At 45.8% G+C, this 23,841-nt stretch overlaps 1 long non-coding RNA gene across 1 annotated transcript in view; it reads left to right on the top strand.

Moving 5' to 3' along the window:
- Positions 1 to 23,787, top strand: part of LOC138102743 (uncharacterized) — a 30,721-nt gene extending 6,934 nt beyond the window's left edge. Inside the window, exon 2 of the long non-coding RNA XR_011147510.1 lies at positions 16,312 to 23,787. This is a non-coding gene — a long non-coding RNA (uncharacterized lncRNA). The remainder of the gene's footprint in view (positions 1 to 16,311) is intronic.
- The last annotated feature ends 54 nt before the right edge of the window (positions 23,788 to 23,841 follow it).

The following is a 23,841-nucleotide window of genomic DNA, read 5'->3' as shown; positions in this document are numbered from 1 at the left end:
CTGATTAAATGGCATTTCAAATACACTGCGTTCATTTAGCTTCTAAACTTCACGAATGCCATTACGTTTTTTCAACTGTACCAGATGAATATTCGTTGTATTCTCCTAGAGACCTTGCTGATAGTTGCTAAAACAAGCTTTTCCATTTCTCACTTGAAAATTTGCAGCCTTTTTAGTATGTTTGTATGCTACTATTAAAAAAATTAAATTGATGTGCCTCGAATTAATATCTATAGAATCTACAGGATACTAGAATGCACTTGTAAAACCAAGATTTTTAAACAAGACTTGTGTCCTAGATGACCCAAAAAATGTGTATTGTATTCCATTTTACCTCTGCGTCAATCTGTGTAGTGTTACTGTCCCTTTAAGACCCGGGGGTCGGAAGCAGAACTGGAGTGTTTTACCCTGGGTTGGTTCGGGGGTCCCTTTAAGAGACAAGGAACAGGCACACAGTGTTCTTTCATTTGCTAAGAGAGTGCCCTGGGGCAGGTGGCAGAAGCTCTCTTCTGTTTCTCTCTGGGCTTTGGAGAATTTCGTAATACCTTTTCGTCTGCGGTTGCTAGGGGCAACCCCCATCTCTGGAGCTGGGGGAGGACGTATTCTTCGGACCTTTCTTTCGCTGCTGCTGCTTGGGACAGTCACACTGGGAAAAGTGGGACCCCTCTTCACTCTCCACAAGTTCCGGCCGCTGCCCCAGTTCCAGCCGCCACTGCCAATGGGACCAGGACTGCAGTGCCGAGCCGGTGCCGACGGGACCGGGGCTGCAGGTTTTGGTACTCGGCCAGTCCATTTTCTTCACCCCCCTGCAAGCAGCAGCGACACGGAACTGCAGCGCTGACACCAACTGGGTCCAGCCAGCCGCAAAGAAGCAGGGAAACTGACATTGCAGGTTCAGAGCTGCCCCAGACAACGCCAACGCCAGCACCAGGGAAATTGACACCGCAGGGGCATGGGTGAGCTGAGTGGGGCTTCTCTGCCATTTTGTATTTGTTCCCGGGGCCATGCGGTCGCCTATGGAGGCTGCCATATTGGGGGCAGGCCTTCTCTGCCATCTTGCTTTCTTTGTTCTTGGGGAGTCCATGGAATTCAGCACCTGTGTATCTAGTGCCTATTACTGTTATCTTGGTTGTTGCTGTTTTGTTTTTAAGTAAACTGGGGTGGTTTTTTTCACTTATATCTTCTTGAATTTGTCTCTCCTTATTGGTGGGAGTGGTTAAAACTTTGGGGAAGGTAGCTTGTTTCCTGTCATGGGTCAGCTAGCATAGTCTCGGAAGTGATGTTCTCGCAAAGGAGTGCTTACAGCTTCCCCCCATGACCTAACAGAACCTATCAGCTGGCCAGTTTGAATATGGACAATTCTTTAAGCCACTTAAAGTTGTGACCGCCTCTGTGATACACACTTAAGAATAGACAAACCCTCCCACAGCTCTCTCTCTCGTTTCCGGTGCTGGGACAGGTGGCTGCGGGCCCCGTGCGGGGGCCAGTGGGCCCGGCCCAGGCCCTGCTCGGGCCAGGCCGGGCCGGGCCACGGCCATCCTGGAGCCAATAGACCCAGTTCCACCCGCAGAACCCCCCCCACAGCGCTGCTGTGGGCAGCCGGAGCGGCTTGGCTCTCCCCTCTCTCACCTGTGATAAGCCACATTCCAGCTGCAAGGCCAAGGTGAGATTAACCCTTTTAGTGCCATGAAGAGCTGAAAACCTGAGGGAAGAGAAAGAGGAGATGCTTAAAGCTGAAATTCTGTTGTGAAGCTATGCTATATCAGAGTATCCTGTTGTAATTTCATGAAGATATGGGGGGTGGAGTGTTCAACTCGTAAGCAAAAGCACCTGCGCTGAGATAGGCAGATGCTGACGCAGCTGTAATTTCATGAGAAGTTTGGACAGGGAGAGATGGAAGTGATGAGGACTTTTGCTCCAAATGGGAAAGGAGAAACCTCAGTTCCTAGAGGTGCTCCCAGACATAGTCCTAAAGATGAAGATGAGGAAGACCCTTTGCTCCCAGGGAAGGAGAAGGGCCTCTGTTTTTTGTTTCTGAACGGCTCAACCTTAAAATTGTACCCCAAAACCCTTCAAGAGTGGACCCTCGAAAGCAGTTGTGGGAAAACCTGCAAGTCAGGGGAAGGGACTCACATCGTGAGCAGAGAGACCTCTTCCTAAATGGACTGAACAAAGTTATTTGGAAGTGGGTGGCTGTCTCGTTGTGGCAATGTTTTCATAGCATGAGCAAGAAGAGACTTCTCTTTCTAAATGGACTGAACAAGGTTATTATGGAAGTGGTAAACAGACTGAACATCTCAAGGGTTGTCTTTTTACATTGTCAGTGGGAGAAGGGAGGAAGGTGGGGGGAGGAGGAGAGTTCTGAAGGTGTGGTATAATTTTTTTCCCCTCTTTTAGGTCTGTTAATAAACTTCTTTATATTCTTTCAAGTTTGGTGCCTGCTTTGCATTTCTCCTAATTCTTATCTCACAGAAGGTAAACAGTAATGAGTATTTTGGACCAAACCACTACACTAAATTGGTGTTTCTGCCCGGTTACAAACCCAACCATCTACATTTCCCTACTAAGACAATTTGTTACATCAGAAAGTAAGCAGTTGGCATCGTGTTTCTGAAGTTGTAAATTAGATTCTAACTGCTTTTTCAGGCGTGCATTTATATGAGTAATCTTGGTGCATATAACTGTCGGGAAAGGCGCGGGAGACGAGCTCATGATTTCATGATCGGCAAGCCTCGATTTTATTGTCTTTTCATCTCTTATTTATACCACACTTAAACAGCTCATACATATTGCAAAACCTGAGCTCACGATTGGTCATCTTCTCTCGTGGGAACAACACACCCCGCGGCGATGGTTTCTTCATTCCAGTCTGCTCTGGCTTGTGTCCTGTTGGACACCTTGTTGATAAGAAACCGCTTTTCCCACGACAGGCTAACTCCTACATCCTGCAAGGCTCTATCTTATCATGTCCTCTGCTGCGCAGCCATTCCTCAGATAAGCTCTCTACACTTCCCCCGTTTTCTTTATGTGCTATCATGCTCAGAGTTGTTGTTTTTAGCAGTACCCTCTTGATACAAGTTAGAGCGCAGCTGAACAGGACTAATCCTACCAAAACCATGATCAATAAGAGAAACAATGTTTTTACCATGCTTTTTACCCAACCACCCAATCCCAGTTCACTGACCAGCCCATCTAGGCCAAAGAAACCTGTATCTTCCTTAATTTTTTGAGAGTGATTTATAAGCTGTTGAATCTCTGCATGAATAGAGCGAGAATGATCATTTAGATCCATGCAGCATAGTCCCTCAAATTCTTCACACCCGTGTCCATGAGATAGCAACAGAAAATCAATAGCAGCTCTATTTTGTAATACAGCATGCTGGACTGTGCTTAAATCATCTGCTAGCGTGGACAGTACTCTACTTGTTCCATTTGCTTGCTTCTCTACCCAGCAGCTTAATCTCTCTATATTGCGATGAGCTCGAGCTGCTGCGGCGTTAGGTGTACCGGTGCGCATGGGTCTGATCCTTTTAGTAAGGGACGGAGCTGGTCTAAAAGAACATTAGGGATTCCTACTATTGGCTTTAACCACTGCAGATCACCTAACAGTTTTTGAGCATCATTTAAAGTGGTGATTGAGGCTTGGATATGCAGTTTTTGAGGCTTCACTCTTTGATTGGTGATGACCCATCCTAAATACTTCCACGGGGAGGATATTTGAATTTTGTTAGCAGCTGTTACTAAGGACCATTCTTGAAGAGAGGAGGTAATAAGCTGAATTTCTGTTTGGTCAAAAGGCTCTTTCTGCGCAAACAAAATATCATCCATATAATGATAAATGATGGTCTGAGGTAACTTTTGTCGCAGTGGTTGCAACGCTGCATCGACATACAACTGACATATGGTGGGAGAGTTGCGCATTCCCTGCGGCAATACGGTCCACTCAAAACGTTTGTCTGGTTCACCACGATTAAGAGCAGGCAATGAAAAGGCAAATCGCTTCGTATCATCTGGATGTAGTGGAATTGTGAAAAAGCAATCTTTCAAGTCAATAATAAGAGGCCAATCTTGTGGCAACATTGCTGGATTAGGGAGTCCTGGCTGCAGCGCTCCCATAGACTCCATACGAGCATTGACAGTTCGAAGGTCTTGTAGCAGACGAAACGTGCCATTTTTCTTTTGGATGACAAAAATTGGGGTGTTCCATGGGCTTGTCGACGGCTTGAGATGTCCTTGTTGAAGCTGCTCATTGACTAGAGCGTGTGCTTGAAGCAGATTTTCCCATTTTAAAGGCCATTGCTTAACCACCACAGGGTCGTTGTCAGTCCATCTTAGTGGCAGCGGGAAATTCCAAGCAACGGCCCTTAGCAGAAATGGCAATCATCGGTAAGCACAAAACTCATTTGGGCCAATACATCTCTTCCGATGAGGCAGTCGACTGTGGGGGGGTAGAGGGGCGATAGAAAAAGTTGCGGTAGTTTTCTTGCCTTCAATTTCTACAGTTATCAGTGGAGATTTGTGTGCTAATTTCATTCCTCCGACACCAGTGATGGCTGTCATTGCTGGCAGAAGAGGCCAATGTGAGGGCCATGTGTTCACATCGACAATGCTGGAGTCTGCCCCTGTGTCTAGGAGGCTCTGTAACGTGATTGTTTCTCCTTTATAGGTTAGGGCACACGGCTTCCGTGGACGGCTATTAAGATCAATGGTGAGCAAGGTTAGTTCCCCAGTTGAGCCGCAGCCTGTATGAGTGTTTGGTTGAGCCTGCAAGGGCTGCATGCCTTGTGTGGCTTGAGGCAAAGGTACAAATTGAGCTAGTCTTTGGCCTTTAGGAATCCTTACAGGTGGATGAACAGTATAAGCCAGTATGAAGATATCACCTTGTGAGTCAGCGTCCACCACGCCTGGTTGAACGAACAGTCCTAGGGCAGTGGCAGATGATCGGCCAAGAATCAAGCCTCCTACTGGTGTACCGTTGAGGCAGATGGGTCCTGTTAGTCCTGTAGGGATGTTATGGATATCAGACGTCAGGAGATCACAGTCTACTGAGGCTGCCAAGTCCAGGCCGAGGCTGCCACTTGTTGCTGGCTGGAGGCAGGGCAAGGGTTTGCAGCTGCTACTTGTGTCCCTGCGCGGCTGCTGGACGCGCTGCTCCGGGAGTTTCCCCGCTTCTTGTTACGGCAGGCATTCGAGTTATGCGTGTTGGATTGGCATTTGTTGCACCAAACTCCGGATGCTGAGTACTCCCGACGAAGGTGACCCGACTGGCCACATCGATAGCATCTCATTCTGTTTCCCTCTGGAGGCAACCGGGGGCGCGTGGCTGCTGCTTGGAGGGGAGCAAGGGCGGCCATTACCTGCGACTGAGCACTAGCTGCTTGTTCCTTCAATCCCTCCCCCAGCTTTTCTAACGCGTGGACTAAAAAGGCTTGAGCACCTGAGGGCAAGGTCGCAGCTTTATCTAGTAATGCCTGAGTGGTCCAATCACCAGGTATAGAGGTAATCAGAGATCTAGTGGCAGGATTGCTATTTTGCAAAATGCACTGTCTTAAAATGGCATCTTGCATATGATCGGGTATCCCTGCCCTAGAGATAGCATCCATAACCTTATCAACAAAGGAGCTTAACGATTCATCACGACCCTGCTTGATGCTCATATATAGGGGGGTCCCTCCTGATGTCCTGACTTTATCCATTGCTCTCTTAGCTACTGCCATTGCCTCCCTAAGTTTATGTGGCCCTAGTCCAGCTTGAGCTTCAACTCTGAGATACGGGCCCTGTCCCATAAGCTCGTCTACAGTAAGGCCTGTTAAGGGGTCCCCCTGGGGTCTGGGGAGGTTAGTGCTACTTGCCGCTTCCTCTCTCCACCTTGCCTCAAAAAGCAATCTCTGAGAGGGGGTGTAAATGAGTTTCGTGATAGCCAGGATATCGGCAGGCAGAAGAATGTGAGCATTAAAAAGATAATCTAACATCTGCTTAGCTGGCTCACTAGACACCCCAAAGTTACTGACTGTTGCTCTCAGCTGGGACAGGAGTTTCCAGTCGAGATGGGCAAACTGCGCGTTCTGACCCCCTTGCGCATTAGTAGTGAAAACAACAGGGAAAGCCATCGCTTCTTGTGCCGCTGCTAGGAGTTCAGAATCTCCCCTTTCCATGCCGTCTCGGGCAAGCGCCTGCCACAACTCTCTCCTCCTTGCTGCCATAGCCTCCGCCGGGTCAGATTCTGCCCCAGGGACAGGCTCCGTGGCATTAGAGGGGTCGGGCGGCAGTGGCGGGCATGAGGGGGTTAATGCAGAAACGGCGATTGAAGCGGAAGGCGGGGGAGCAGGCAGGGGGGTAGGCAGCGCGGGGGATTGACTGTCAGCGGGGGGTGGCTCTGGAGGAATCTCAATAGTGGCAAAGGCGGGGGGGTTGGGGGCTGTAGGGAAAACCGAGGAGTCATTATCTTGGTTACGGGAATGCGCTATCTTAATGCCTATGACTGCTTGCTTCTCTGCCTGCACTAACAGTAACTCATTATGAACTGCTTTCCAAAGTTTGCTTATTTTCTTGGCTGACTTATCATCGTCTAAAACAAGGCTAAAAAGTTCATCCCCGTACCTCCGCCATTCTGCTAATTCGTGAATGCTGTGAGGGTCGTTAAAGAAACCATAAGAACGCGCGTGAGTTAGTAGGGAAGGGAGATCTTTTTCTAAGTTAAAAGCTTTAAAGTGACGCTTAAGAAGAAAAGCTTTAAATAAATCCTGTGCTGCTTGCCTATCCATACTTACGGTACCGTTGCTAGCCCTCCAGGCTTCGGCAGCACGTATCAGCGAACCCACCGGTGTGGTCGTTCGGGCACGGAGACGGGAACACAGTTGTCCTCCGCTCTTATTGCCGTCCCTCTAGCTGCAGGACCTGAACCCAACGCACCTTTCCTTGTGGAAGTGGGGGTAGGGGGGGGTACATGACGTGCCTTCTGTTCGGGCATCAGATGTCGGGAAAGGCGCGGGAGACGAGCTCATGATTTCATGATCGGCAAGCCTCGATTTTATTGTCTTTTCATCTCTTATTTATACAACACTTAAACAGCTCATACATATTGCAAAACCTGAGCTCACGATTGGTCATCTTCTCTCGTGGGAACAACACACCCCGCGGCGATGGTTTCTTCATTCCAGTCTGCTCTGGCTTGTGTCCTGTTGGACACCTTGTTGATAAGAAACCCCTTTTCCCACGACAGGCTAACTCCTACATCCTGCAAGGCTCTATCTTATCATGTCCTCTGCTGCGCAGCCATTCCTCAGATAAGCTCTCTACATATAACTGTTGACTTCACATCAAGGCTGTCATCTTGCAGTGGTGGAGATGGTTATTATTCGTGAACAAGTAGTTTCAAAGTCTTGTATAAAACTAGGTGCTGAATTTTTTTGCAAGATCGGGGTATGTGATACAGTGACTGCTTGTAGGATCCAAGGGGAAATGGTCAGTGACCTGATATGCCACTTAGACACTCAGAAGCCTATGGGGCCAGATAGGATCTGAGAAAGGCATTTATTATGGTGTCCTGCAGTGGTAGGGAGGAGAAGAGAGATCCAACAGGCAGGAATTGTGCAGCAAGATTGATTTATTTAATTATTTTACAAACTCTTTTATAGACTTTTTTATTCATAGTCTAATTGATCAAAGGATCAGCCATCCCTTGGGGTGATTGGCTAAAATCCTAAAACATCCATTGTCAAAATATTTTTCTACTGTACTATAAACAAGGCTTTGCAAGGTCGCAAGTGTTCATAGTTTATAGAACTCTACAAATATCTTCCGTGAGAGAGATAAGTATCTCACGGGACTGGAAAGAAGCAAGAAAAATTCTTGCTAGCAGCAATATTTGTATCCGCAGGCGTTGATCAATAGTTAACTTATCTAAGCACGAGTTAACTATTAAGAGACAGCAAATGTTAATCGCAAAACCTAAGAAGCAAGATTTGCCTTAATCTTGTCGAGATAAGAACAGGATCCATTGAAAACCTGCACAGAAACCACTAAATCACCCAACAAATGACTGTGCATGCTCCAGAAAGAAAGGTGAAAAGTGCATTGTGATGAAGACTACTGATCTTCATCAGAAAGACCCCTGAGGAAGAAGAGGAGCGTTCCTCAGTGCGACCACCAGGGTACACGGCACATGTGTGGCACATATGCTAATGATATTAATGACTTCCAAAAGTAATTTGTATAACCACTCCTATCTCAAGGAATGTGATGAATATTCATGAATTTTCCCCATAATACTGGACTGTATGGAGTGCTGTGTGTGCATGTTAGGAGGAACGATCCCCCACACACCCGGCACCAAATAAAGTAAATACCCGCTTCTCTGACTCTATCTCTGAAGTGTCTCTTGGCCTGGTTTGGGGTGATTCAGATCCACCCGAGGGAGCTGGCAGAATTACTCACAGAGGCACTTTCAATCATTTGTCATCAGTCCCAACTAACCAGAGAAGTTCCAGTTGACTGGAATTCAGCAGATGTGACTCCCATCTACAAGAAGGGCCTGAAGGAGGATCTTGGGAACTACAGGTCTGTCAATCTGACCTTGGTGCCAGGGAATGTTGTGTAGCAGATCATCTTGAGTGCCATCACATGGCACATGCAGGACAGCCAGGGGATCACACCCAGACAGCATGGGTTTAGAAAAGGCAGGTAGGTCCTGCTTGAGTAACCTGGTCTTGTTCTAGGACAGGGTGACCCGCTTAGTACATGAGGGAAAGGCTATGGATGTTGTCTACCTAGACTTCAGTAAAGCTTTTAACACCACTTCCCACAGCATTCTCCTGGAGAAACTGGCTGCTTCTGTCTTGAACAGTGTAGTGGGTTGACCTTGGCTGGGTGCTAGGTGCCCATCAAGCTGCTCTATCATTCTCCTTCCCAGTGGGACAGGGGAGAGAAAATAAGATGGAAAACAGCTAATAAGTTGAGATAAGGCAGTTTACTAAGGAAAAAACCCCAAAAAGTAAAAGTTTGCACGCTCAGAAGCAAAGAGAAAAAATTAATCTCTACTTCCCATCAGTGAGCGATGTTCAGACACTTCTCAGGAAGCAGGGCTTCAGCATACATAGTGATTGCTCTGGAAGTGTCTCTGCATCAATGCACACAGCATGGGAAACAAGCAAGAGGAGTGGGGAACCATGGTGCAATTAGAAAATTCTGATCTCATTGCTATCACAGAAACATGGTAGGACAAATCACACAACTGGAGCACTGAAATTCTTCCTCCCTCCCTTAGCTTTTATACCTGAGCTGATGTCATATGGTATGGAATATCCCTTCGGTTAATTTGGGTCAGCTGTCCGCGTTGTGTCCCCTCCCAGGATCTTGCCTACTCCCAGTCCCTGGGAGGGAGAAATGTTACAGAGACAGCACTGCTCAGCAGTAGCCACAACAATGGTGTGTTATCAACACCTTTCTAGCTACCAATGCAAAGCACAACACTCTGAGGGCTGCTAAGGAAAAATGAATTCTCAGTCAGACCCAATACAATCTCCACCCCTTATTCCATACCATTTGCATCATACTCGGATACCACATAATTTATATATCTTCCAACTGTTCCCCTGTATTTATTTCTCATTACTGGAATCCCTTCTTATCCACACATGCAACTTCAAGTACATCCTTAAACCATCTCTATACCAAACACACATTTTCATTAACTACTATCCCCTGTCCTTTCACAGATAGATATTATTTTCCCATTTCATGGGCTTCCTCCAGCCCTCCAGGTCCATGATGTGGGCTCCATTCCATAAGGAGGTCAGGACAGGAGAAGCAGCATACTTGATTGTTGGGCACTGGCCCGGCTTGGGTCATCGTTGCATTCTCCTTGCTCCTTGCAAAATTCATTCCTCATCAGTGTCTTGAGGTGACTTTATGATGTGTATCCCCTATTGCCACTCCATGCCCAGAAATTAATTTGTGCCTTTCTGTGCCTTTAAACTGAGCCTGAGAGGGGGGAGAAAAAAACTGAGCAAAACTTTTCAAAGCAGTTTTGTTTCAAGGACACACACACTCCTCTGCATTCTGTGGCAGAGAGAGGAGAAGCATCCTACTTGTTTTTTTCAGCCAGTTTTTTTCGGTTTTCTTTCCCTCCAGAGAGTTGAACTTTGTTTTCCTGGGACTTCGACTTTTCCCTTCTTCTTTTCTGGACCGTTTCAACTTCAGAACACATAGGGAGGATTTTTTCCACCGAGGCCCCGGAGGAGGGCCAACCCCATCCCAGCTCCGAGGAGGAGGGGAGAGGCTACCTACAGAAGGACTCTGAAATCTTCCCAGGTTTCTCTCCACAGGGAGAGGTTTTATTATTTAGCATTATTATCCTTTTCCTGTGTGTTTGTTAAATAAATAATTTTTATCTCTTTCACTTTCCTCAGAGGAAAAAAATTTTTTTTTTCCCCAAACCTGGTGGGGGAGGGGTGGTTGTAACCTGCCTTCTATCAGAGGATATTTTTCCTCCAAATTTGTCCAAACCGGTACAATCAGTTCATGTAATTCCTGCTACTTTACTTCCTGCAACCTACAACTTACACCACAGATTATTTTTCCCCCAAAGTTAAATCTCCTTGAAGCACACACCAGGTCTCCCCATCCTTCCACATTACCCACCAAGTACACCCAGGTCCTTGGGCAAAGACAAACCCACAGATATGTTTGCCTTTTCCCATGGGAGGAGAAATCCACACCAACTTCCCCAGCCACTTCCCTATGTGTAGTGCAGGGATCTTATCTCCTCCCGTAGTGTGTAAGGGTTTTGTTTGGGCAGGTCCAGGGTGGTTAGCAGATCCCCTAGTATTAACCAGCCAAGTGGATTCTGCTAAATTTGCATCCCAATGCTTCCATGTCCCATTACCTAACACTCAGCATAGTGTTCAGCAGTCCATTATACCTCTCAATCTTCCCAGAGGCTTGTGGGTGGTAAGGGATGTGATATACCCACTCAATGCCATGTTTCTTTGCCCAAAAGTTTATGAGGTTATTTCTAAAATGAGTCCCATTGTCTGATTCGATTCTTTCTGGGGTACCATGTAGCCATAAAATGTGTCTTTCAAGGCCTGAGATGGTGTTTCAAGAAGTAGCATGGTTTACTGGGTATGTTTCCAGCCAGCCAGTTGTTGCCTCTACCACAGTGAGTATGTAGCTCTTACTTTGGCATGTTTGTGGCAGTGGTCCAATGTAGTCAATTTGCCAGGCCTCACCATATCAGAAACCCACCTACTGCCCTCTATTCCAAGGAGATTTCATTCGTGGCTTGCTTGATTGTAGCACGTTTCACATTTGTGAATAACCTGTGTGATAGCCTCCATGGTAAGGTCCACCCCTGATCACAAGCCCACCTGTATTTTGCATCCCTTCCTAGATGTCCTGATGTTCCATGGGCCCATTGGGCTATAAATAGCTCACCCTTTGTCTTGGTTTGAAAGACAGGTGTCTGCTAAGGAAGGCAGGAGCCTCCATTGGAATGGAAAATGTAACCGCCTTCCCTCCAAATTATTATAATTTTGAAATGAAGGGGTTTTCAGGAAATTATATGAGAAATAGGAGCAACAGTTCTTTACTAGTATATATAACAAGGCAAACAAACAACTATGGCAGTGTCCCAGTTTGAGACAAATTCGGAGGAATGTCCGAATTTGAACATCCTCTGATAGAAGGCAGGTTACAGCCACCCCTCCCCCACCAGGTTCGGGAAAAAAAATTTTCCTCGGAGGAAAGTGAAAGGGAAAAAACCTATTTATTTAACAGACAATGCACAATGGGAAAAGAATAATGCTGAAAAATAAAACCTCTCGCAGTGGAGAGAAACCTGGGAAGATTTCAGTCCTTTCTGTGGGTGTGGTCTCTGTCTCTTCTCTGGAGCTAGGTTCAACGTAGACCCCTCCGGGCCTCAGTGGAAAGCTCTCCCAGTGAGTTCTGGTGTTCTCAACAGCTCCAGAAGAAAAGAAGAGGCCTAAGTCCCAGGAAAAAAAGCTTAACTCTCCATCTCTCTCTGGAGAAACAGAGCCAAAAGCTGACTGAAAAGCAGGAAAAGGTTGCTTCCTCTGCTCTTGCTGCCGCAGAAGCTATCTCTGTGTCCTTGAACACAAAATTGCTTTGAAAAGTTCATTCGGCTTTTTTTTTTTCCTTCTCTCGCACCCAGTTTTAAAGACATAGAAAGGCACAGGAATCATGTCTGGGATAGGGAAGACGATAGGGAATACAGTATCATACAGTCACCCCAGGACAGGCAGTAGCAACAAACAGAACCAGAAACCCAGTAACAGCCTTCTCGGCCACAGGCACTTTCCCCTTTGGTGTAGTTACGGTCACAGGCGGCAGGGGTGCTGGTGGGCTCCCAGTGAGCAGGGCAGGTGTGGTGGTTCCCCCATGGCTGCAGGGGGCGCTCCGGAGCAAGCTAGGGGAGCACGTGGTAATGGCTGCTTGGCCGAGACGGGAAAGGATGGAAGAAAGGCTTGCTTCACAAACCCCCAGGGGCAGCCCATCCCAGTGCCCCAGCAGGACCCTCGGGAGCAGCAAGCTGGAACGGCAGGAATGAGCAAAAATCCCGGGTGGTAGATGAGATGTATCAAACTCTGGAGCTATAGTGAGAACCCCGGGATGTCTTGACAGGCAGGGGGTGAGGAGCTACAGTGTAGTGAAGACTCAGAGCAGTGGCAAAAGAATGGCAGGGGGCAGTGGCAGCCCCGCTCCAAGCGGGGCAGGGAAAGGCAGGCTCAGGATCCTGGGGATTTTTCACCTGAGGCACCTGAGCAGATGGTGAAAAGTCCCTCTTTTAGTGAGGTAGGGTGTTAAATAGGGTCCCAAAGCAATGGCTGCTCCAGCGAGCAGAGCTCCACTCACAGTAGAAGAAAGACAGCAGAAAGCAGAACCCCACAGTGGCGATGAATTCTCCCCACAGCGACCGCAGCTTCGCCTCCCTCCGAACACTGAGAGAACGAGAGCTAGGGGCTCCACCCAACCCCGTTTTCCCAGTCCAAATCTCCCGGCATCTCTGCCCTACACGAGAAAACCCCAGGTAAAAGAGAGTAGCCATCTGGACCTCTTCCCAGAGCTGTGGCCATGTCTTTTGTCTCTCCTAAGTATCCAGTTGTTATTGTCTCCTAGCAACACATATGGGGGAAAATTTTTAAAGAGAAAAAAAACAAAAGGAGAACTCCTAAAACCCTCATACCCTTTCACTCCCTGTCTAGGTCTACCTGAGCTATTCCAATCTTAGCAGCCTTATCTACCTGTTCTTTGTTCTGATGTTCTTCAGTGGCACGAATTTTGGGCACATGAGCATCTACATGAGGTACCTTCAGAGCCATGTTTTCTACCTGTGCAGCGATGTCCTGCCACAATGCAGCAGCCCAGATGGGTTTACCCCTGCATTGCCAATTGGTCTTCTTCCATTGCTGCAGCCACCCCCATAGGGCATTAGCCACCATCCAGGAGTCAGTATAGATTACAGGCCACTTTTCTCATTTGGCAATCCCTAGGGGTATTTGGATGGCTTTCACTTCTTCAAATTGGCTTGACTTGCCTTCCCCTTCAGCAGCCTCAATGAATCATCATGTGTAAAAACCATTGATCACCACTCTGAGTGCAATCTGTTAGCCATTTTCCTACCCATCTTGCAGACCACCCATACAGTTTGTATATTGCCAGTTTCTCCAGGAGAAGGCTGTGAGAAACAGTGTTGAATGCTTTGCTGAAGTCCAGGTGTCTTGGTTTAAGACAAATGTCTGCCAAGGAAGGTGGGAACCTTCCTGGAATGGAAAGATGACCCCTCCCTCCAAGTTACTGTAACCTTGAAATTACAGGACTTCCAGGCAAAAAGAACATATAAAAAGGAATAACAGTTCTTTACTAGAAAATATATATTAAATGAGACAGAACAAACAACAACACAATAAATGACGTTTCCCACCCACTAAGCACTGTTTCCCCCTTGGTGTAGTTATGACCACAACCAGCAGAGGTCGCTTCTGGCTCAGGCGAGGCAGAGAAGGTGCAGTAGCTCACTTGCGGCCAGCAGGGGGCACTCCGATGCAAGATCGGAACCTCCCAGGGGGGCAATTGAGGCTCAAATGAAAGGGAGGAAGGGAGCAGGGCTAGACCACAGTGCTGAGCCACCATGCAGAAAGAGATCCGGTGAGGACTGCCCTGGCTCCAGGCAGTACCCCATGTGACGGCTCAGGATTCCCGAGTGGCAGACAGGTAGGGGAAAAGCAGGCATATTCACTCATAGTGCCAAATTGCAGTGTAGCAAGGTCCCAGAGCCAAATACACAAAAGCTCCCACAGCAGCCATGTGTCTGACTCCACTGAATCCCTGGCAGAAGGAAGGCAGGCAGGACCCACTCCCCGCAAGGTCTTGGGCACAGACTACACCTCTCATGCAATATCTCCTGAACCGCAAGGGATGGGGGGGGGGGGGGGAAGGGACTGCCTGGGCAGCCTTTAAGAACATGCATGCTAAAGCAAACTCCCCCCCCATTATCACAGCTGTGACTCATCATTATGGGTCATCCCCCATGACAGCAGGTAAACAACATCTGCTGATCTCCTCATGTCAACAGAAGATGTTATTTTGTTGTAGGTTATCTGATTAGTCTGTCATGATTTGCCTTTGGTAAATCTGTGCTGGCTCTTCCCAATTACCTGCTTCATTTGGTTTGTGATAGTTTCTAGGAGGACTAGTTCAATTACTTTCCTAGGGATGGAAGTAAGACAAAATGGGCCTGTAGTTTCCTGGGTCTTCTTTTGGGCCCTTGTAGATGGGTATGACATTTGCCCTCTTCCAGTCATTAGGGACATCCCCTCATCTCCATGTGTTGCAATCCGGTTTAGAGCCAGGAAAGCAAAGCAAGCTAAGTCTCTGAGCATAAACCGGAAAGAACCTGGAAGGTTCAAAATATCCCCAGAAATGAGATTAAAACCAAACGAGGTTAGATGTTGTTGCCAAAAATGGATGTATTTTATTTGATAGTAAAAGAGGCAAAGAGAAGGGAAGAGAAAAGAAAGAGAGAAAGAAAAGAAGTGTGTGTGGGGGGGTGGGGGAACAGGGAGAGGTGACAGGGGTGAGATGGAAGCATATCACCCATCTGAGGGTCCCAACGACGTCTCGTTGCTCCCCTCCATCTGGTCTGCTTGTGGTGAGAGTCCCCCATTGCCGCTGTGGCCATGCCGCTACATGCTGCCACATGCCATGCCACGCTGCCACACCACACGCCACCACACGCCGCCACACGCCAAAGAGTGCAGAACTCCGTGGATTAATATACACTTTGGGCCAGGTGGGAACGCCCACGTGTCTTTCTTACAGGGGCCAGCTTGACACACTGTCCCTTGCAACACTGAGGGTCTGTTGCATCATCTCTGGTGCTCTGGTGCAGGGTCTGGGGACCCCTTGGGGGGGGGGCCCTGTGATGGGCCATGTCACCCCCTTCTGCTGTGGATAAGCTTCCCCCCCCGCCCCCCCCCCCCCCGTGAGGACCCCTCAGCTTGGCTCCTTTGCACAGTTGGAGGATGGGCAGTCACTGCACCTCTGACCAGAGGCTTTTCCAAGATACCCAGAGCCTCTCCTCCCTCCACCCCTTGGTGCAAGGGTCTGTTCGAGCCTGGCAGCTGATAGCCCTGGGGCTGTGGTACTCATCTTGGAAGTGTTAAGCCTATGCTCAGTGAATGTCCCCAGCCCTGAGTTGTTACTTTATCTTATCTTCATCAGCGAGCAGTGTCAGGCCTCAGGGCCCCATTCAGGGTGTGGTGTGGGAGACAGAGGAGTAGAAACTCCTGCAATTAAAGGAGGCTTTGATTTACAACCCTGGAAGAGACTAGGTCTGGCTTAATTGACAGAGATTTGTGGACTTTAAGCAACAGGATTACAAACTTGTGTTCCTATCATTATAAGTAAAATTGTACACTGGGTGTTTTGGTGAAGGGTTTTAAAATATAATAGTGTGATTTTATATAGTTTAAGTTAAGAATTTAGATGGTATAAGAGAGACATCTGTGTGTACGTGACATGAGAAGTTATTGGTCAAAACATAAGCTGCATTGCAGTGAGAAGTGCCACAGGTGATAGGTCATTAATCTAAAACAAAGTGTCGTTTTAAGTATCTATTGGATTAGAAAGTTATAAATTACGATGTAACCCTAAATCTTGTGACTAGTCGCCATTACTCGGAGGTGTTGTAAAAGCTCACGCCTCGACTGATGCGTTTGTTATTTTAAACAATAAATTCGTGTAGTTGCACAGTCCCATCCCTGAAAAATTATTTTCCTCCGACACGTGAAGCGCGAGAAACGGACAAGAGGTGCCCCGACAAGTGGGGCCCCGGCAAGGATCCCGACAAGTGGTGCCCGGTGTGTGGTGGATTTACGGCGCAGAGGTCGGAGTAGGATGAAGAGGATTCCCTCGGTCAACGTGAGTTATCCGTACCCTGAAAGGAAGGGTGATCCGGCGAGAGCTTAAGCTGAAAGGAAGCTTGACGGAGGGTCGCGGGTCGATTTCTCCCCAGCACGCCGGTAGGAAATCTGTCTTCAACGATTGAGTGAAGGCAGGGGCCGGGTAGGTAGAGAGATGGGTGAAAATATTTCAAAAGAACAGAGGGATGTTTATAATAAGTTAGATGCCTTGCTGAAGTTGCATTCTGAGCCTCTTCCCAGCAAAGAGGTGAAAGATTTATTGCTTTGGGTTTTCCGTAATTGCCTTGATGTTGACTTTGAACTTCTTCTTACTAAATCAGTTTGGGATGATATTGCGACTAGACTTTACGATCTCGCTTCAAAACGCCATAAGACGGCAGCTATGTTAATCCCTGCTTGCCGGGTGGTGATAGAATTGTTGAACAGCTCAGTGATTAATGGCGGCTCCGAAATTTTAACTGCGCCACGGGCTCCCTCTCAGTCGCCCCCTCCGGCCGCTTGTAATATAGCACCCAAAGGGGGGGGTGGTGAAGAGAAGAGGGGGGAGCCCTCGGAAGTGATGTATGGTGCCGAAGGGCGGGAGGCCCCGGAAATTACATCTCCGGAAATGACATCTTCAGAAGTGATGAAAGCAAAGATGGATGCCCCCATGACAACTCGGAGGGTTGCCGGTAGCACAGCAGATGTGCAAACTCAGGATGAGTGTTTACCATCGGTGAATGAATCTAATTTAAGCCTTCAAGATATGAATAGGCTCTCCTCTGCCGATAAGCAGAGAGAAATAAATCTAAGGGAAAAGCCAGTTTTAACAAATTGGGATGTTATACATCAGGAGGTATCTAAAGAGGATGATCTTGTCCCAGCTCGTAAATCATTGTTAGCATTGCCGGTGAGGTATGGGAGAGGAGGAGCAAACCCGAGATGGGAAGCCCTGGCACATGATGACATTAAGGATTTAAGGAGAGCTATAAAGGAGAGTGGTTTGGGATCTCCCTACTTTAAGCAGCTATTAAAAGCAACTTTAGATCATGTGGACTTAACACCTTTTGACTGTAAGAACATTGCCTCCATGCTTTTGACTGACTCGCAGTATTTGTTGTGGGATTTAAAGTGGCGTAGACTTCTTGGAAAACTGATAGAGAATTATGCAGGAGGTCCTAATGCAGCTCTGACACTTGCACAACTGGCAGGAGATCCACCTCATGACAGGCCAGAAGATCAAGCAGATCTGGCAAGGGCAGTCCTTGCTGACCTCAAAGAAGCAGCTAAAAGGGCACTTTTGCAAGTCGAGCCTGTGGGTTCTCCACAAGGTGCCTATACACAAATCAAGCAGGGTCCGACCAAGACCTTTTCTTCCTTCATTGATCGGCTGACCCAGGCTTTGGAGAGACAGTGTGAGGATGATGTTGCTCGTCCGATTTTATTACGAAATCTTGCTTATGTTAATGCTAATGAAGAGTGTCAGCGAACTATTAGAGCTTTACCAGGGGTACAACCAAGTATTTCAGATATGCTTGAAGCATGTAGTAAAGTTGGTAATGCACAGCATACGGCTGTTATTCAAACTGATTCATTAGGAGAAAAACTGGAAAGAGCTATTACCAGTCAAGCTGAGATGATGGATAAGAGGCTTTCTGCTCAAGCTGAGATGTTGGATAAAAGACTTGTAACAGCACTTAATGCTCTTGCTGTAAGCAATTCTCGAGCAATGCCACGAGCTAATATAGATGAAAGAGTGTGCTTTCGATGTGGTGAGCCTGGACATTTAATGAAAAATTGTCCAGGGCTTGGAGAGATTTCAACAAAACCATTACGTTGTCCGAGATGTAGAAAGGGAAGACATTATGCTAACAGATGTCACTCTAGATATGATGTAGATGGGAATCTCTTGCCGGGAAACGAATTTTTGAGCGCGATGCCTCACCGCGTGACGAAACAAATAGCAGCAGTTCATTACCCAGAGCTTTAATCCTATGGAAACCGAAGTCGCACACAGTTAGCAGAATGGTCAAACATCTCCCGAGCAACTCAAACCTCTTGCCCCCTGGAGCATTCTGTACCTTGGCAGCCTCCAAATTGATATGTTTTATGAATAGTTCCCACTACCTGATACCCACAGGAGTTACTGGGACATCTGAAGAAAAGCAGGACTTTTTAATTATGGGAAAAGATGCGTGTCGTATTATAGGTCTCGTGGTTTATCCAACAATTGTTTCAGCAAACTATCATGAAGAGCTTACAATTTTGGCTCAAGCATTACAACCTCCTTTAGTTGTTCCTGCAGGAACGCAATTAGCCACTGCTGTTGCAGTGCCTACTACAGCTGTACGCAGAGCGATAGAGATGGAAGGGCGGCCACCTATAACAGAAAATTCAAACTTAGGACCAGAGATTTTCTGGACAGAGCATATTGGATGTGACAGGCCTTTACTGACTTGCAGTTTAATGCATAACAATAAAACAATCATGGTTCAAGGCCTACTAGATACAGGAGCAGATGTCACTATTATTTCTTACTTGTTTTGGCCAAAAGACTGGAAGTTGGTAACTCCCCTGGATACCCTCACAGGAATAGGGGGTGCCACTTTATGCTTACAAAGTGAATCTGCGATTACAGTCAGAGGACCTGAAGGAAAAACAGCAATTGTTCGTCCTTTTATTGTGAAAAAGCCTATTACAGTCTGGGGAAGAGATTTGTTATCTCAGTGGGGAGTCAAGTTGGAAGTGGATTTTTAGTAGGGGCCATGCAGGCACTCATCACCCCTAAGCTTTCATGGAAAACCGATGAAGCCATCTGGGTTAATCAATGGCCCCTAGAAGAGGAAAAATTGAGTGCCCTTAAGAAATTAGTGCAGGAACAATTGCAAGAAGGACATATCATAGAAACAACTAGTCCTTGGAATTCACCAGTGTTTGTTATACACAAGAAGACCTCTAATACCTGGAGACTGCTTCAAGACCTTAGAAGGATCAACGAAGTAATAGAAGATATGGGACCCCTCCAACCTGGACTTCCTTCGCTCTCTATGATTCCCCGAGACTGGCCTTTAGTTATCATTGATTTAAAGGACTGTTTTTTCAATATTCCACTTCATCCAGAAGATGCCCCGCGTTTCGCATTCTCCGTTCCAAGTATTAATCGACAAGAACCATTGATGAGGTACCACTGGGTTGTGCTTCCTCAAGGGATGAAAAATTCACCTACTATATGTCAATGGTTTGTGGCAAAAGCCTTGTCTCCAGCTAGGCAAAAACACCCTAAAGCAAAGATTCTACATTACATGGATGATCTGTTAATTTCAGCACCCACACAGAAGGAGATGGAGGAAGCTCGTGACAGTGTTGTAACAGAGATTAAAAGGGCTGGACTTGAGATTTCTACGTCAAAAATACAAGAAACTCCCCCGTGGAAATATTTGGGATGGAAAATGACAGAACAGTCAATAAGGCCACAGAAAATACAGCTTCGAATTAAAGTTCATACTTTACAAGATTTGCAGCAGCTTTTGGGAGAGATAAATTGGATTAGAGTTACTTTAGGGATTACTAATGATGAACTTGCTCCAGTTTTTGATTTGTTAAAGGGAGATTGTGACATTACTTCCCCAAGAACCCTCACACCTGAAGCTCTAAAGGCACTTGACAGAGCAACAGAGGCTTTACAGAAAAGACAAGCACATCGTTGTGTAGATTCACAACCATTTTTCCTTGCAGTACTGGGGGAAAAAATGCAATTGTATGGTCTTATATTTCAATGGGATGCTTCTGCCAAAAATCCCTTATTGATAATAGAATGGGTTTTTTTGCCTTATAGATCTCCAAAAACAATCTTCACAACGATGGAAATGTTAGCTCAGATTGTAATCAGAGGCAGGTCAAGGTTGTTAACTATGGCAGGCAAGGAGTTTGCGATAATTTATTTGCCTCTGAAGAAGCAATATTTTGATTGGGCATTACTAAACTCAGAAGAACTTCAGATTGCATTATTGAATTATCCAGGTACTTGTTCTATTCATTTCCCTAGTCATAAACTATTTCAAGCAAAATTAAGCTTTAGAGAAAGACCACTGTTAAGTGAAGTGCCTTTGGATGCTGTGACAATTTTTAGTGATGGGTCAGGGAAGACCCATCGCTCGGTCGTTACGTGGCAAGACTCAGAAACTAAAACATGGAAACAGAATATTCAAATAGTAGAAGGTTCAACCCAGGTAGTAGAACTTGCCGCAGTAGTTAGGGCATTTCAGCTTTTCCCAGAGCCTTTTAATTTGATTACAGATTCTGCTTATGTTGCTAATATAGTTAAGAGAATAGAAGGATCAGTTCTGAAGGATGTTAGCAATGATGCTCTGTATCGTCATCTTAAATGTCTTTATACCCTTGTGCAAAATAGAACTAATCAATATTTTGTCTCCCATATTAGAGCTCATTCTTCACTCCCAGGATTCCTGGCGGAGGGCAACTCCAGGGCTGATAAGTTAACAGTTGCTATAGTGAACACCTTGCCAAATACTTTTGAACAAGCAAAGTTGAGTCATGCCTTTTTTCATCAGAATGCACAAGCTCTTATGAGAATGTTTCATCTTTCCAGAGACCAGGCTAGAGCAATTGTAAATACCTGCCCAGATTGCCAACTGGTGCAGCCTCCTGTCTCCATGGGAGCAGTAAATCCTCGAGGGCTACAGAGTTTGCAATTGTGGCAAACGGATATCACTAAATATCCGTCCTTTGGAAAATATAAAAATATCCATCTATCAGTGGATACATTTTCCAATGCAGTTTTTGCTTCTGTACACACAGGAGAGACAGCAAATCATGTGTGTCAGCATTTTTTGCAAGCTTTCGCTTCCTTGGGGGTGCTTCAAGAAATAAAAACAGATAATGGTCCTACTTATACAGCTCAGAAAGTAGCCACATTTTTGATGAATTGGGGTGTTCGCCATACTTTCGGCATTCCTTATTCGCCCACGAGTCAGGCAATTGTAGAAAGGACACATCATTCCTTGAAACGTATTTTAGATCAGCAAAAGGGAGATCTAGCACAAGCAACACCACAGATGCGATTAAGTAAAGCTTTGTATGTTTATAACTTTTTGAATAGTTCTTCTATAGAGCCTGATCCTCCAATATTTAGGCATTTCTCTAATAGCACACATGCAAAGTTAAGAGAAAATCCTTTGGTTCTGATTAGAAATCCAGAAACAGGACAAATAGAAGGTCCGTTCCCATTAATAACCTGGGGCAAAGGGTTTGCTTGTGTTTCTACAGGTACGGGACCTAGGTGGCTTCCTGCGAAGAATGTGAAACCATATCACGCGCAGAAAGAAGCTGACAGCTCTACGAGTACAGAAGAGAGTACGCAGACGTGAACTTCGCAGAGACTACAGCCCATACCTGCAATCTTTTGTTTTATTGTTAAAGCTATAAATTTTAGGTTTTAGATTGATGTAAGCGTGTATAAGCAAATGTGTTGTAAAGATCTTTTGGCAAATAATCCTCATTATTAGATAAAGTGAAAGTAAAATTGGGAAATACAAAAATATTCTTACAAATTAGTTTAGAGATTGAGATTTGAGAAGGAGTCTTTTGCCAAGAGAACTTTCAAGAAACATGAAATCTAATCAAATGTTAAGTTTGTTTTTTGCATTGTTTGTCTTGTTTACTTTCGGTGGAGTAGCTTTGCCGGTCGATCAACCTAAGACCAATGTTTGGGTGACTTTAGCTAATGCTTCAGGGTTGGATACTCTATGTCTGTCTACCACAACTCCAGAAAATCCATTTTCAACTTGTCTAGTCAATGTTCCAATAGAGAATTGGCCAATCCCAGAGAAAATTGGCAGGGCCTTACGAGGTATCTTTGCATGATCAGAAGTTTGGGAACACTATACTCCAGTAAATACATGGGAATGGTGGACTCCCTATCTTCCTAAAGCCTCTGATGAACCTGAAGAATTGGAAATCCTTGGTTCTGTAAAAGTGAAATTCTGTGTTGAGTTCTATTCTACAAACATGAATCAATCACTGATGAGAGATGTTTCTCCATATCACCCTGTGTATAAGAACCACTCATTTTGCTGTAATAATACTTTTGTAGTTTCATCTGCACCTAGCTCTATTCCTCTGCAATTACCAAGAGGAATGTTTTTTGTATGTGGAGACAGAGCATGGCCAGCTATCTCTTCAAACATTAAGGGTGGTCCATGTACTTTGGGAGAGCTTACATTATTTACTCCTAATATGAAGACAATTGCCAATGTGCGACACAGACAAAAAAGATCTACTCCGCATCAATATGGACGAGAGTGCAAAGATGATTTTACCCCATGGGGCTATGGAAAAAGGCTTGTAACATCTCTTCTTATGCCACCAGTTGCCTCAGTAGTTGCGTTAAAGCAGTTGGATCGGTTGGGATGTTGGGTGAGTAAACAATCTAACGCTACATCCCTTGCATTAAGTGGCCTTTTAGCAGATGTCAAAAATGTGAGGCATGCCGCTTTGCAAAATAGAGCAGCCATTGATTTTCTTTTGCTAGCCCATGGACATGGATGCAAAGACTTTGAGGGGATGTGCTGTATGAATCTGTCTGACCACTCAGAGTCTATTTACAAGAGCATACAACAACTTAAAGAGGGTGTGTCCAAAATAAGAATCGATGATGGAACGTGGCTGGATAATTTGTTTAGTGGATGGGGTTTAGCATCGTGGGTAAAAAAGTGTCTTACAACAGGCATATATATTTTGGCAGTCATAGTAATAGTTCTCATAATGGTGCCGTGTCTGTTTCAATGCGTACAGCGAATGATTGATAAATCCATCAGAGGAGTTTTTTTGGTGCAGAAAGGAGGGGGAGATGTGGGAGACAGAGGAGTAGAAACTCCTGCAATTAAAGGAGGCTTTGATTTACAACCCTGGAAGAGACTAGGTCTGGCTTAATTGACAGAGATTTGTGGACTTTAAGCAACAGGATTACAAACTTGTGTTCCTATCATTATAAGTAAAATTGTACACTGGGTGTTTTGGTGAAGGGTTTTAAAATATAATAGTGTGATTTTATATAGTTTAAGTTAAGAATTTAGATGGTATAAGAGAGACATCTGTGTGTACGTGACATGAGAAGTTATTGGTCAAAACATAAGCTGCATTGCAGTGAGAAGTGCCACAGGTGATAGGTCATTAATCTAAAACAAAGTGTCGTTTTAAGTATCTATTGGATTAGAAAGTTATAAATTACGATGTAACCCTAAATCTTGTGACTAGTCGCCATTACTCGGAGGTGTTGTAAAAGCTCACGCCTCGACTGATGCGTTTGTTATTTTAAACAATAAATTCGTGTAGTTGCACAGTCCCATCCCTGAAAAATTATTTTCCTCCGACACGTGAAGCGCGAGAAACGGACAAGAGG

The sequence above is a fragment of the Aphelocoma coerulescens genome, assembly GCF_041296385.1.
Source record: "Aphelocoma coerulescens isolate FSJ_1873_10779 chromosome W unlocalized genomic scaffold, UR_Acoe_1.0 ChrW_unloc_scaf_1, whole genome shotgun sequence".
Taxonomy (NCBI): Eukaryota; Metazoa; Chordata; class Aves; order Passeriformes; family Corvidae; genus Aphelocoma; species Aphelocoma coerulescens.
The sequence above is the reverse complement of the archived record's forward strand: the minus strand, read 5'-3'. Positions and strand labels throughout refer to the sequence as shown.